This window comes from Chelon labrosus (assembly GCF_963514085.1).
Source record: "Chelon labrosus genome assembly, chromosome: 16".
Classification (NCBI taxonomy): Eukaryota; Metazoa; Chordata; class Actinopteri; order Mugiliformes; family Mugilidae; genus Chelon; species Chelon labrosus.
The window spans coordinates 10,798,929-10,813,818 of record NC_140349.1 but is presented as its reverse complement, the minus strand read 5'-3'; positions in this window follow the sequence as shown (position 1 = coordinate 10,813,818).

The following is a 14,890-nucleotide window of genomic DNA, read 5'->3' as shown; positions in this document are numbered from 1 at the left end:
CGTGGCCTACTGGTTAGCGCTTTGGGCTTGTGACCGGAGGGTTGCCGGTTCGAACCCCCGACCGGTAGAAAGCGGCTGAAGTGCCCTTGAGCAAGGCACCTAACCCCTCACTGCTCCCCGAGCGCCGCTGTAGCATGGTAGCTCACTGCTCCGCGTTAGTGTGTGCTTCACCTCACTGTGTGCTTTGTGTGTGTTCACTAATTCACTAATTCACGGTTGCAGAGACCAAATTCCTTGTATACACAAGTATACTTGGCCGACAGACACTTAATTCTAATTCTAATTCTAATTCTTGAAAGCAGGATGCGGAGGCAGAGAGAGGAACAGCTGGCCAAAGAACAACAAACCGCTGCATGTCCGTGAATAGATAACAGCTAACTCCGGACTCAACGGGGAATAGCGCTAGTGTATCATAACAAAATATTGGTGAAATGAACAAGTTTCGCGGCAGATAATGCGTTATTTAGAGGCTGTGTTTCGGTGCCCCAGTCACTCCCACTATGGATATACGTGGCGCTCCACTGGATCTAAATATCTTCCGAACGACTCCAAATGGCACCAAAGTTATATGGGTGAGTAAACAATCGTATTTTATGCCAGAAATAAGGTCCAGGTTGTAAAAAACGGTAATTCTCCTTTAACATGTGACTAGTTTAAAAAATAGGCAGTCCCGGTTGCACACATTATTTGATTTGGTCTCATCTGGGTTCAGGGTAATATTACAGTCTTGTAATATTAAAGGGTAATAAAGCAGTAATAAAGGGGTCCCTTTATTGTCATGGTTAAAAAAAACAACTGCTTGGCAAAGGTTAGATAAATAATAAAAAAAAAAGCACATTGCATTCACGTAAGAAAAATAACCGCCGTTCTTGGTGTTATGACTTAACAATGTAATTATCTAGAGATTTATATCTTGTTTTTATCTGCCTGCTCCATTCTAGAGAGGACGGAGCAAAGACCCGATGATACCTGATATGGCTTGAATTGCTTGAATATTGATTTAAGTGAGTAGTCATCACTCGTGCGAGCACGTACAGTATGTAAACTTTTACAAGAAACAGTAAGTGTTACGTTGCCATGGATATCTGAGAACATGAGCCACGTTTTGTATCTGATTACAGTGATTACATTTTGGTACAAGACGTGATTGGCTATGAACCGAATCTCTGGATTTCTCGGATACTGGAGAAATTTAAAAACCAGAGGATTGTCTGACAAGCTCTGACAAGCGCTTTTTTTTGTTAATCATGAGCCTCTGTAGGGAATGATTGAATAATTGCGGCCATGATTTCAAGAAGTCAACGTTGTCTGTGAGGAAACAATCAGTGCTCGTCGGCGTGTCAGAATTTTGTGTTTAATCACCCATCAATCCACCCCGACCTCCTTCGCCTGCGTACTTTGTGGCTGCATTATGTCACATTATTCCTTTTGTTATTCCTTTGGTGTGTGTGTGCGCCGCATACCTTGTTTTATAGCACCCCACTGGACTGTATCAAGGTTTCTTGCTGAAATAACAGAGGACACATTCTGTTCAATAAAGTCTTCCCTTTTATGACTCAGAGTGTCACCAAATTCACAAAATCTCGACTTATTTTGCTCCAAGGTGTTTGTAATTCCTGACCTTCTATGACTTTACATTCTTTCAAATATGGGTCAACGTGTTTGACAATGTTTCTGCTTAATTTTGACTTTGTTGCGGAGAAAGACTCTAGACTGGCTGCAGGCTGTTCTTCGCACAAAGGTCAGAAGTCACAATGGCTTCCTTGTTCCCAGATCGTAGTGACAGGCCGCGGGAATTTGACAAAAGTAAGAACATTCGCAGTGAAACGTGTTGTGCCACAACACGCATAAACTGTGTTAGCAATAGTTGATATATCTCATTTTAAACATGCGCATTAAAACTACAATAGCTCAGTACGGTGATAAAGGAAAGTCAGGCGGTGATAATTTATGAACCAGTAGGACGGTGTAATGGCAGACAGAGCAGCGGAGGTTTTACCGGTGGAATAAATTGTCACTGACAACTGTAATTTATTTTTTTTCCCTGCTTGCATTTATCAAGATATTTTAGAGGCAATTTGGATCGCAATGGAGTCCATTGTCCCAAAGCGCTCACACATACACACACTGATGTGTATTGGCAACATACATCTTCATTAGCGTCCAATCATATCTCTGTTCTTCTCACACTTTGTGGCTCCAGTTTCTTTGTTTTTCCCTCATGAATGTTAAATTCTCTGAGTATTAACTCTGACATATTTAGGAATAATGACGGAGAGATGCTCAAAGGACTGTTTAGTCAAGTTTCCAGTTAATCATGAATGTGGCTGCTTAACTTCACACAGGAAGCCTTCTTGAAAGAGACAGTGAGACAGAGAGGAATAGAGAGAGAGAGACGCACACAAATGACAAATATGCCTAGATTTCCATTTTATTGCGATAAGTAAAATTTATGGCGACAGTTTCTCCTGACTGATGTTGAGTTTGAAGGCAGATAGCTCAGAGATGATGTCTGTAAATATGATCTTTCAGATGATTTGCTAACATGACAAAAGCCTCACCTCTGGAAGGAAGAACATTTAGTTGTTTCATAAGGCACAGTTTTATAGGTTAACATTTTCATACATGGCTGTAAAAAGCTTCCCTTTATACAGTTTTTGAGCAATTTTTGCCAATCTGATGATTCTAAAATAATTAATAATTGCCAAGAGTAATACTTAAAACAAACACAAAAAAAACACACATCAGTTTGCACAAAATCACTCCTGCTCCAAAACAAATCCGGAGAATATTCTGAGCATTTGGGAGTCAAAAAAATATTAACATAAAAATATAAAAATATAATATTTTACTTTGTCGTTTGATTCCTGATATGAGAAAAGCAGAGGTGTACCTTGTCAACAGGCAAGGCAGGAAACAGCTTGAGGCCCTATAGGTCTTCATTTGCATGTTTTTCTCTTTTTCCTTGATTATTAGGTCGTTGCACATAAAGCTACAGGCCCTCCATACTTGTCAACGATTTCAAATAAAACTTACTAAAACACTACACAAGGCTGCTACAGCTAAGATCTAAAGTGGGAGAAAATGAAGCAAACTTAGATGTGTTCATAAAAGTTTGATGATTTTGGTTTTGGATTTTAGAGAAGTCGCATTCAGGCAGGCAGCATTCAGTTTTTTAAGATTACAGTGAAACACTTGGTTGGCCACAACCCTCTGCCGGCTTTCTTGGACACTGTCGGACACTGTCGGACACTGCAAAAGAGTCTTCTCAAATGAATCGAATATACTGGCCACACTGTTTGAATTTATATTTGGCCATATTAAAAAAGGATAGCTTTGTGTCAAGGATAGCTTTGTGTCATTGTGAATATACCAACAAAACTTAACTAGTAGGTTTATTCTTAAAGAAAAGGGAAAGGGAGACAAAATTACAGCCACACTCGTGGTTTAGACAAAATAAAACTGGCTGCAGTAAAATCTAAATTTCCAAATTTGTAGATTTCTGGATGTTAGGAAAACTCAGCAGTTTTCTGAGTCACGGTATTAATGAACAACTCTATCGGCCCTGCACGGTTATTTATAGACAACGCTTTTTGCTTATGGGGCAGTGAAAAACTTATTTCCCTTTTAAATATTCAGCTCACACTGAGTGTCTGAATGTTTTGACATCTCACTCTGAGTAGTTTTGCCTTCAAGACAGATTAGAGGACCAGTGACTTGAAAACACGCACAGTGACCCCAGTAAATAAGTTCAAGCAGTTTGATGAAATCTGTTTGATTACAGTCATTCCTCTCCACTGCCTCTTTGTTTTCTGTGCACACCACCTCGGCTACTGATGAATCAGTAACTGCTGTATTTAGCAGACATTCATCAACGCAATGCCCTCCCCTACCGCTCAGAGCCGCAAACATTTCATCTTTATCAGAGCAAGAACGTCATGAGCTGGGATCTCAGATTTGCTTTGGATGAGCTCTTTACTCAGTCAACCAAAGACTAACTAGCTAATTAGATCTCAGGCTACCTGCTGTGTTTGCCTTTGAGGAAGGCAGCGGTTTAATAGCACTAAGTGGGCACAGATTTTTGGGCGATAAACGTACGTCTGAGCAAGTGTACAAATGCTTCGCTGCGTAGATGTGTCCACGGTGTATCAGTTTGGGTAAACACAAATAGATGAAGAAAGGTTGTTCAGGTGTTCAGTTTAATTTGAGTTGAATGTGTTTGGAATAAGGTGCTTAACTCTTTAGGTAATAAATCTTATTCGTCGATGAATCGAGCTGGTTTTTGGGAAGATACTGAACTCAGAAGTGTTTGGTACACCTTTAAAATCTAATCTAATCCACTACAAGAGCTCAGACATGAATTCAACCTTTCACAAAGATGTTCCGTTTTGATTGGCACCGTCACAGAGAGGTTGATTGTAATTTGTTGATTGGCAGCTGATTGTAATTATAAACTATTGTCCTTCCAGCTGCTTTTATGTTGCATAAAGTTGTAGTAAAATGATTGAGATGCATATTTCAGTGGTTGACCTCTGGGGCACGAACATCACATCATATATGCAGTCTCTTGACAAAACATTAGATACAGTGGTGAAAATGTATTCTAATTCAACAGCGTGGCTCTAAATCTCAACTTCGTGACAGTTGCAATGTTCAATTTATTTAAGAAAGGTGGTGATTCAACTGTATGATCATTATGGAGGATATAGTTTGTGATGCTGTTAAACTGGATTGAATTAAACATCTCATTAGCCCACTGACTTATATGTGGTCATCAAAGTAAGAGGACCACAGCATCCAAAATGAGTTCCACAGCTCTCTCAGTTATTTTTCCTTCATGGAGCCAGGATTTAGTGCAGGGAACATGACAAAAACATTAACCTTTTAATGTCATTTTGAAACACAGATAAACAAATAAATGCTCCACAGGGTGAAGTGCTCTCAGTCTTCGTCCTGTGATGAGGTTCCGTTCTAGAATGTATGCACAGTGATGTAAGAGTGCGTTCACAATTCTGTCTTCACTGGACACATCAGCGACAACGAGGCCAGGGAAATTCAGCACGTTTACCAGACGAGCGAACGAGGCCCGGCTTTTCCGTAATTCGAGCTCGCCGTTTAATGAGCTCCGTTTGAAGGGGAAGAATTTGTGACGCCGTCATCAAAATCCAGGATGTTGAATTTCAAATCCTCAAGGTCGTCCTCTCTGCCAACTGTATCCCGCACATTCGGTGAGTGTCTGATATCACAGGAGAAGCCGAGGGGGTTTATATTCTTTACATGAGCAGAAGAACAATGTTTTACTGTAGTTAATGATCTAATTCTGAGAAATAACTCTCTGTGCGGACTGGACAGGGGTGTGTTGTATCGTGAACATATTCCTGATAAAACACATTTGCTGGATATGAGCCCATGAAGCAAGGAAAGATATCAAAGACAAACCACATATTTCAAGGAATATTAAGGGTTAATTCAGACATTTACCAACAGTGCAGGTTTCAGTGTCTGCACACAGTCAGTAGCTGCAGATACCAGCTTAGAAGAAATGCCATGTCACATCTAGACTGAGCCTACACTGAGTTTCCGGACTCGGGGAAGAAACTCTTCGGCCATATCACGCCACTGCAAAAATAACCGCCTTAAAAGATTAAACGTTAGCAAAGATGACCTACTTTTGCTGTTCTCGTGGAGCAACAGATCATTCGTATGACGGCCAATTAACAAGTGTAACGTTAGCTGTCTTCACACTCCATCTTCCAGCCATGCGCACTGTCGTTTCAGCAGCCGAGCTCTGACCAATTTTAGACTTCAGCTTTGATTAACCAAGCAGTTTGCTATTATCACACTACCTTTTGTAGCAGTCATCATGGAAACTACAAATTTTGAATGTCATGGATGATATACTTAAATAAGTGCATGCAACCATGTTCTTGAACAGAATGACTTTACAGGAAATATACAGATGAGTCACTTTGTGCTCATCCATAAATTAAAAGTCAATTCATTGATGTAAACAGCTGGTGGCAAAAAGTCTCCATTTGCCAAACAGCAGAGGAAGACGAGGACATCAAAAGACAACCAGTCTTCTCGAAAATGAAAGAAAATCATTTGGAAAACATGATGAAAATGTGACATTTATGTTTGTTTCCCTTTTTTAATTTGAGGAAAAAAAAAATATTGCACTCCCTCTCATTGCTCCACACAGATCTGATAATTTCGTCTACAGCAATTTGTTGTCTCTCACTGACTGCATGACAAAATCAGAATCGGGGTGTGAAAGGAATTGGGAAGTAGAAGAGAGACGGGGAGAAAAATGGAAAAAAACGTCTGAGAAAAAATAAAAAATGACAGACAGAGGATTCGGGCTCAGTGTAAGTTACATGACTTTCTGGCTGATGTCAAGGACTGGGTGTTCCACAATCTCCTCCAACTAAATTTGGACAAAACTGGGATTATTCAGCAGGAAGAAAAGCTTGAATGACTTCAGTCTGTCCTTCTCTGTTTTGCCGCATGCTCTCCCTTCTCTCTCTGTGTCTCTCCTAATCTCTGTCTTTCCCTCCTCTATGCTGTCTCTTTTTGTCTTCCTCTTTATCTCAGACACAAAGCATTGGTTTACCAGTGTTTTTGGGCAGAGTCACCTTGAGGTAAACAGCAAAGGCTTGTCTGTGTGTTTGCATAGAAATATATTTGTGTCTGAGTGATTGTATATATGGACATATATAGAGAGAGACGTGTACAGTTATGGCTGTCATTCATTCAGAGTCTAGCTGGACTCCGAAGTTTGTGTAAAGGTTGATAATGTTGTTTAGTCTTTGAGCGACTGTGATTTTGACGCTCGCTATTAATGAACATGAAAAAACATGTGGTTAGATATGTGTTGGATTGTACAGTTAGCTCTAGGCCTCTCCTGTTGTCTATGCTCCACATTTATTAGTAAAAACATCTCAGCATAGCTAGGAACGCAGTGCAGGGGTCGCCATCATGCTCTCACTGTGATTTAGGATTATTCACGCAGGGAAACGTGCAGAAATCTTCCTTCAGAGGCATACCTAGCCAGTCCAGTCTATTTGATTAGATGCTAATGTTGTGGTTAATGTGAATAGTCCTATTCGCATGGGATTAGTTTTACCTGGGGACCTCTGGTAATTTCTAATAATTGCGGGGGTTGTCTGTGATCTTAATCCCGTGCGAATCGGCCATATCTGTAATTTGTAAAGTAAAAATTACCCGATTACACCAAAAATTACCTACCCTGGTTCTGTGATAATACTGATTTACGGCTTTTTTTCTGCCTCTTGTCTATTCATAATTATAAAGGATGTGCTATAAATCAAAGTTTGGACAGATGTTAGGGTGCAGAGTCAAGATTATCCATTCACCCATTTAGGTGGATGAAAACATTAAATCAAGCATTAATGTGTTCATCTGCAAAGATGGGACTAATTTAAATACTGCCGGGTCGTTTGTAATTTCTTCCTCTGGATCAATAGTCTCATCACATCATGTTTTTTATTTAAAAATATATTTTTTATTATCAATTCAGAATTTGCAAAGTAACTAAAGCGGTCAAAAAGTGTAAAATGTCCTCTGACATGCAGTGGAGTGGAGCGGAAAGTAGCAGAGACATAACTATGGTTAGTAAATTTGGGTAAAACGCACAGTTTGCTAATCATGGGCCAAACGTAGAGTGGTAATTTCTGAATCACAAGATGTCCCCCAGGTAAAACTAGATTACAGTATGGTTAGGGGGTTAGGGGGCAGTTAATAAAAACTTTAATTACAGGCTTTAAACAGGTTCTCCTGCACACCCTGTGTGCAACAGACTCCCATTCATTGTCAACCACCAAATTATTTTCTGGAGTTGCATGCAAGATTTTACAATCCCCCAGTGATGCCATGCTAAAGTTGAGTTTCCTGCAAATTTGCACTGACGTGGGAGGAGTGACAATTCAGAAACAACCATGTTTTCTACTCGAACGCAACCGTTCAGAAGTCCTTCAAACTGATGTGGCCCAACACCGCGGTCAACGGCTCTAATAATTACTATGACATACATTACAGTAACTTTAATGAGCTTCTTGGACTTAATAAGAAAAACAGCGCGTGGAAACGGATTGCTCGTGAAATTAACTACTTCATTATGTATTATACTATAGTGGCAAAGGGAGAAAATAGCTGTCTAATCAGAGCTGATTATGTAAATTACGCTCTCTGTGCTAAACATGCCTTCAGGCTTTGGAGAGAGCCACTTGAAGTCCATATTTGTGAACAGGGTGTTACCTGTACTTTAAACCTCACTTCATGAAAGGCTCGTTATTTCCTCCATTCGCTGCGGGCGTAAATTGTGAGGTGTTGAATTGTCCAATATGAGCTTAATTATAAGGACAAGTGTGTTGATATGGTTGTTGTAATCTTGCGCATGCTATTAATAGCGGTGGGACTCATTTATAACGGCGGTGAAGATAATTCTGAACATTTGCGCTGCGAATAAGGTGATGTTTGGCCTTTTTACGACATGATGCAAGCATGTAAAATCTGCAGAGTGGTCTAAGATGGCTCATGTGGGCCTATGAGACACAACGAAAAGGACTTCTACCTCCAAGCACACACGCACGCACACGCACTAACACATCGGGGAGCCTTGACATGCACAAAGCACAGAGGTTTTAAAAAAATTATTAGCTAAAGTTACTTGGCTGATGGTCGATGCTCTAAAAGCCCTGCGTGCAATACAACTTTAATAGCACTGGCAACAGGGTACACACACACACACACACACACACACACACACATTCACTGAGCCATTTTCCTTTCCCTTATTTGCTATGTCTGGTTGCTCTGTCTCCTCCACTTTCTGTCTCTGCTTCTCCTTTTGTCTGTCTGCCCATTCTGTAGCCGAGGGCCAACAGTAAAATGCAGCTACTCGCTCATAAAGCCAGTTAAAAACACACAACCGGTTATTGTTCTGCGTGAGCGACTGTCAGCAAACTGACAAACGATGCAGAATTAGAGCCTCGCTGACAGTTACATCATGGCATCAGCAATGTAAAGCCTGCGTGTGTGTGTGTGTGCATGTGTGTGTGCTGGGCACTTGTGCACATGAGTAGGCTGCATGTTTAAGAGTGTGTGTGTCCTACATATTGTGTGATCTGTCAACATGAAGCCAAACATACCGTAACGCGTCATGTTTCCGTATGTCCCGTGTGTTTATGTGTGCGTGAATGTGCACTATATGTGTGTGTGTGGTAGAAGGAGGGAGTACATTGTGTGTGTGTGTTTGCAGTGCCTCCAGGCTTTGTTCTGTACTGGTGCAATAAAAGACACATTAGAGAAAGAGAGAGATTACAGAAAAAATATTATCACATATAAATGGTGTTTTTTTTTTCTCCCCCCTTCACAGAAAAAAACAATAAATCTGTGTGGGTGTGAGAAGCAACAGAGCGGGGTTTCACATGATGTATCTGCCTGGAAGTCCTGTAACTGCAACCAGTCAGCGCCGGCACGGAGGAATCTGACATTCATTGACATTTGTTGCGGCGTACTGAAGCAAACAAGCGTTTTGTAGTCTTAAGTGCAGCAGTGAGTGTCCTTTAAGAGCTGTGACAGCGTTGGCTGCACCGGTAGAGGGAGAAATATCAGAGGGAAGTCTGTAGAGAAGAACCTGGAGGATGAAGAAAGAGGGAAGACGCGGCCAAGAGGAGGATGGTGGCTTAAAGATAAGGGAGGAAGGAAAGAAAAGAAGAAAGGGTAGAATCAATTTCCTTGTCATGCTTAACACCTGTCTTACCGTCACAGTGTGTGTGTAAGGCGGGTGTGTTTTAGTGGTGATGACCAGACAATAGTTTCCCAGTTGGATAGGATTCAATTTATTCTCAATCCATCCTCTGCCTCTCCCTCTTTCACCACACACTATACGGCAGCTCCTGATCTCCCTTTTCACCTCTACGCGACCTCTTTCTGTTCCTCTTACCTGTGTGTCAGTCAATAGACACCAGGCCGACAATGCAGATCTGTGCTTTAGCGCCGTTACTGTCCTCTCCGCCATCCGGCAGTTTCGTCGGAGAACGAGAGTCTCTCTCCCCCCCAGTGCATTGTGAAATATTGCAGACAGAGCAGAGATGATTACTGAGGAGTTTCCCAATAAAGTCAAGCCGCAGCGTGAGGATGAACTTCGCAGGCGGAGAACGATGTCGGCCGGCTGTCTCATTGCTAATAACACTGTGCTCACCACAAGCTGTGATGTGGAAACAATGCATCATCCATAAGGGGATGGGTGGGATTTCTTGAGGTGCTTATCTATAGTCGGTGTATAGAGTAGATGACTGTTGACTTGTTCCCAGTTTAGAGAAGCATGCAGGAATACCACGCAAATGCCTAACAATGAACTGCTGTGGACTGAGTTGACACCGTTATAGCCACCTACAAATATTAATATAATGTTTTTATAAGTCTATACTATACTTAAAACAGCTTTCTCTCAGAGGGAACTGAAGTCGTTACATTGATATATACCTTCTTTAACGCCACCTGACTCCTATGACAGAATCTCAAATTTTACTTCACAGAACTAGGAAGTTTCCAGTGTACAGCTGAGTGACTGTCAGTTTGGATCTGAATTAATGTGTTGTTCTTTGAGGTAAAATCACAGATTTGGTCAATGGAGTCTGGTGGATTTTTAGAGATTGGAGGAAAAGGCTGTCTAACGATGATGTAAAGTGGTCAAAACTTTCACTTTTTTTAATTTGTACGTTATTGATCCCTCATGGGGAATTTCTTTCTTTGCATTTAACCCATTCATTCGTTCCCGCAGTGTGTAGATGTGTAGTGCAAATTTGCTCGTGCTCTTCTCCGCTTCTCCAACCTGGAGGCCTGTTGACCGCCGTCTACAGCGTGTAATACATTGACATTAAGTAAGAACCTCATACAACCCCACCTCAATGAAACCGAACAGTCCAGCAGTCAGACAATCAGATTAAAGGAAATCCTTGTGGGTCAACTTACACCTACTGGCTTCTTGCAGGTGCACTTACACGTGTTTCTTATTATTCCTCATCGACCATTTCCATTTTATTCTACAGGACATCCATCCCGCCCTTGTTTGTCAGACTTTCCCATCATATACGAATTCAGAATTATCCCTTTGTTATAAGTTATTATGTAACTTAAGAGAAGAATTATCTGACAAAGCTGCACTGTGGTGTTAGTGCTGAATGTGCGTCTGAAGAGTTCTGGACTTCCTCTTCTGCCTTGTACCCAGGGAAAGACTCCTCTATTCAAGCCGTCTGTGCAACAGCCTCCCCTGACAAGCCAGGAGGTCAAACCACTGTCACTCACATTGATATGGAGAGAAAGACAGGCAGAGAAAAGGAGGGAGGGAGGGGGGTGGAAAGGAAGAGAGAAAGCAAAGTGAATATACAGGGGGAGGTACACGGAGAATGAGGAAGAGTGAAAAGAAAGGGCATATACAGAAGGGAAGAGGGAAGGGAAGAGATGAGAATCCCAATGAATCTTCTTCACCCAACGGACAGACTGTCAAGCTCTGTGTGCATGTGTGTGTGTGTGTGAGAGTGTGTGTCTGTCTTACCTACTAATTGAAATGCGATGAGGTGTGAAACACCCCTTTAAAAGACCTATCACAGTGTGTGAAGCTAAATGTGTGTTTGGGGTATACGCTCATGCGTGTGTGTGCAATGCATATCAACTCCCTTTGACCGCAGATACAATGTGGTGTGTGTGTGTGTGTTGGTGTGTGTGTGTGTGACAGAATGTGTTAAATGCAAATGTGTGAGTGTCATACACAGGCAGGGATGTACCTGTTTGCATGCAACCTGTTTGTAGCAATTGAATTCATGCGTGAGGGCAGCGTGAGCACAAGTATACACCAAAACATAAATGTACGTGCATGCATGTGTAGGTCTAATTTCATTTCGCCCTCTCAGTCTCTTGTTAGGGAATCGTTTAGTGCTCAGGCTGAGTTTCTCCTCCGCGTCCTGACACTTCTTCTCTCCTCAGTGCCTCTCTGACTTCCACCATCTTTCCTCCATCTCTTTCTCATTATCTCTGTCTCTTCTACGTCTGTCTTCCTCTTACGCTCCATTCTTCTTTCATCTTGCATGCTTGCTGCACTGTTACCTGTTAATCAGCAGGCTGTCTCATTATTTATCAAAAGGTTTTTTTTTATATATTCTTTATAGATTGCGGAAATTAAAGCAGTCAGTGCAGTTTTTGATAATGCAAGTGTAGCAGCTTTAAGACTGTTGCCTCTTAGTGCAGCGGTACCTTAAAAAGGCTGCATTAAAAGGCTCATCCTATCACACCCATTAACAAAATGGTCGTGGCAAAATTAGAAAACAATATTGATCCATCTTCTGTAACCGCTTGTCCTCTGGAGGGTCGTGGGGGGGCTGGAGCCTATCCCAGCTGTCACTGGGCAGGAGGCAGGGTACAGTCTATTGCAGGGCTTATACCAAGAGACAGACAACCGCTCACACTCACACCTTCGGCCAATTTAGAATCACCAGTTAACCTAAGGAGCCTGGATTCGAACCCTTAACCTTCTAGCTGTGAGGCATCAGTGCTAATTGAATTAAATGAACTTGAAGACATAAACCCTTCAAATGAAATAAATAAACGTACATCAACCACTGGAACAGGAATTAAAATAAGTCAGGGGCATTTCAAACTGAAACAAACAAAACTACACCTATAAATATCTTTCTGTACGCGTGTGCACGATATTAAACAAGCACTAAAGCAGCATCCACATATAAAGCCATTCGCTCATCGCCCACCTCTTTGAAGACAGTTGGTTTCTGTTGTGTTGTGCGCACCTAAACCACCTTATAAGGACACCTCCTCCTTATATGGACAAAAAGCAAGTCCCTATACCTTAAATCATTGAATTCTCAGGTCAAGGCATGTTTTAGGGTGAGGTTAGGATTACACACGTAGTTGTTTAGGATTAAGGTCTTCAGAAAATCACTGTCACTGTGAATGTCATGTACAGTATGTGCTTGTATATGTGCATATATGTGCATATTCCCTGTATATAGACTAGTGAACCGTGATATTACACTCTAGGCTTCTTCTATACATTACATATTCATTCATTTGCATTCATATATAAACACACAGGAAAGTCACTTGTCCTCGAAGGCCACAATAAAACAAAACTGTAACATCATCAGGCATAAATATCCATAATTAAAAAATAAATAAAAATTAATTAATTAATGTACATAACTTTTTAAACATGCTCTGGGGCCACTGCGCCTGCAAACATTACAACCAGTTCAGCTAAAAGACAAACGTCATATCTCTCTTTTGACTTCTATGCTTAACATTAGTAAATATCAGAGATTTTAATCCTAAAATCAATTAATTATGGTCATACATATCGACAGTCACATCATTAATCTATTCAAAAGGTCCAGGGCATTAAATGTAATGTGTTCTTCTTTCTACTACTGAACTGTAAATCAACGTGATATTAAAAATGTCATCTCATGGAGCCACACTGTACCAGAACAACTTTAGTAACAAGATCTTGTTTGTCCAGAACCTAAAAATAAATGCTGTTTGTCAGGACAGTCCCATTTCTCAGTGTTATCCAAAACCACATAAAACGTAAAACCATTTTTAGTCACCATCTTTAAAGCAGAATTTAAGCAGCAAACATCAAACCTGATGCTGATTGTTGATACAGTAAGACAACCCTACATGTTCTTTGTGGCTCTATAATAATGTCATTACTCTTAACGTCATTACTCTGGCTACTCTAGATCAAAGTGGGCACCCATGTGTCAACTAGACAACTTTAGGGGCTTTCAGATCAGAGGAACATTTTCATAGTTATCAGTTAATTGTGAAAATGTTCCTCTGATCTGAAAATGTAGGCACTTCATCCAACAATATCTGCTGGAACAAAGTGCCCACTTCTTTTGTATCCACACTGCAAGAACTACGAATAATTGGGTACTTTTTAGCTGCTACTTCAGGTCCTGTACTCCCCAACACAAGAGGAACCTTAAGTCACCTTAACTTACCCATGAAACACATGGATGCAGCACATTAGTAAATGTGATCTGTGTAAACAACAGCTGTTAATGTTAGCATTGAAAAATTGGAAAAATTGTTGTTGTCGTTGCTGTATGTCACACAGAGTGACGTTGGGATACCAGCCTCTAGCCAGCATATTGTTGACTGCCTATTGACGGTGTGAACACAAACAGCTAAAAACATGTTGAAGGTGTGTACTTTTCTGGGAGAATATCCAGTAGTTAGTTACTCTCAGAGAGACCCCAGAACAGTTTGGTCTGAAGAGCCTTTTGTTTCTGAGAATCAACCTGTAAATTTGGAGCATGTGCCGACACTATTGATGCTGTTGTTTTTCATTAGAGTACAGTCATAAGGAAGCAAGCAAGACTACTCACACCAGTCAACTTCAGGACAAATTATTTGACAAGATTTACTCCAAACCTCTGTGAGACTGAGATTTATGAGATTACTGAATGTGTAACTAACATATAGAACAGCAATGCTGTCGGATCTGTACTACTAATGTTTTGAGCCAAATCAGCTCTGTAGGTCGAAGATGCAACATTGTCTACCACAAATTTACTAAAATTGTTTGTTAACATGCAGACTTTACGGTATCTGTTTGGTCTGTACTCAAAAGCCCCTTAGTGATGACTGGGCAGATCATGCAGGATGCGTGCTCTGTTCCCATTCCTTTACACCTCAGATGTGAATAAATAAGAGATAAATCTCCCAGCAGCATCTAAAACCCATTTCACTCTGGGACGAGCTTTCAGCTGTTAACCACGGGGGACGTTACAGGTGTGATGGCAGGTTTTAGACAGTGATAGTTAAAATCAAAGATTGCTTTAGGGAC